Consider the following 1,377-nt stretch of genomic DNA (forward strand, 5'->3'; position numbering starts at 1 on the left):
GTGCGTGTGCGTGCGTGCCCAAGATCCCGAGAGGAGAATGGAGGAGAAGGGATTGCAGCGTGGCCATCCCCCCTGAGGGGTGATTTCTCACTTTCTGTCTCTCTCTGTCTTTCTGGTGAGGGCACACCCCCCATAGAAAAAAGCTCTAAAAAAAAATGACTTTCAGTCAAATATGTAGTGATCACATGTCAAAGATTTTTTTTTAACTCATTGATGAGAGAGCCAGCATTACATTAAAGCTGGCTTTTCTTTTATTTGGAGAGGTTTTCACTATCATAGAAAAAAGCTCTAAAAAAAAATGACTTTCAGTCAAATATGTAGTGATCACATGTCAAAGATTTTTTTTTAACTCATTGATGAGAGAGCCAGCATTACATTAAAGCTGGCTTTTCTTTTATTTGGAGAGGTTTTCACTATAGGGCGTGTGTGCTCACCAGAAAGACAGAGAGAGACAGAGAGAAATCACCTCCCCAGGGGGAATGGCCACACTGCAATCCCTTCTCCTCTCGGGATCTTGGGTACGTATGCACATGCATCTGGCGTGAGTTTAAGCCACTAGGTCCGGGACTCAAACCGTGGTCAACTACCTGGGAGTCCAGCAACATAGCCATGATGCCATCTGCTGGTCCCACAAATTATTTTTTTATTTAGCTTTACTTATTATTATTTTCCAGTTTGACCAGAGACAGAGAAAGAGAGAGAGGGAAAGTGAGAAAGCAAACCACCAGGTCCAGGATTTGGACTGCAGTCAGCCACGTGGGAGGGAGTCCAGCGCCTTTAACCACCATGCCACCTACCAGCTCCAAAGCTGGTGTTTAAGAAGATATGAGAGTTGGGGCCAGCAAGTAGTGTGGTGGTTGGGGCAGCTGGATCCCACATGACCAACTATGTGATTTGAGTCCTGGACCTGGCGACTTGGGCATGTGTGCGTGTGTGACCAGGATCCCAAGAGGAAAGTGGAGGAGAGGGGATTGTGACACGGGAGATGATTTCTCACTTTCCCTCTCTCTGTCTTTCTCCAACAAACACACATTGCCCTATGACAAAAACCTTAAAAGAGAGAGAGGAGAGTTAAACACAGAATTACTTCAAAAAGTTGAACATAGAATTGCCATATAACGTAGCAATTCCACTTCTTGGGACCAGCAGTTAGCGTAATGGCTGTGTTGCTGGACTCCCATGTAGTCGAGTGCGGTTCACGTCCTGGACCCGGTAACTTAAAACTCACACTGGGCGCGTGTGCGTGTGTGCCCAAGATCCCAAGAAGAGAACGGAGGAGAAGGGATTGCGGCATGGACATCCCCCTGGGGGGTGATTTCTCGCTTTCTGTCTTTCTGTCTCTCTCTGTCTGTCTGGCGAGCACACGCATCCTATAGC

This window comes from Tupaia chinensis, unplaced genomic scaffold (assembly GCF_000334495.1).
Source record: "Tupaia chinensis unplaced genomic scaffold, TupChi_1.0 Scaffold145304_1, whole genome shotgun sequence".
In the NCBI taxonomy this organism is placed as follows: Eukaryota; Metazoa; Chordata; class Mammalia; order Scandentia; family Tupaiidae; genus Tupaia; species Tupaia belangeri.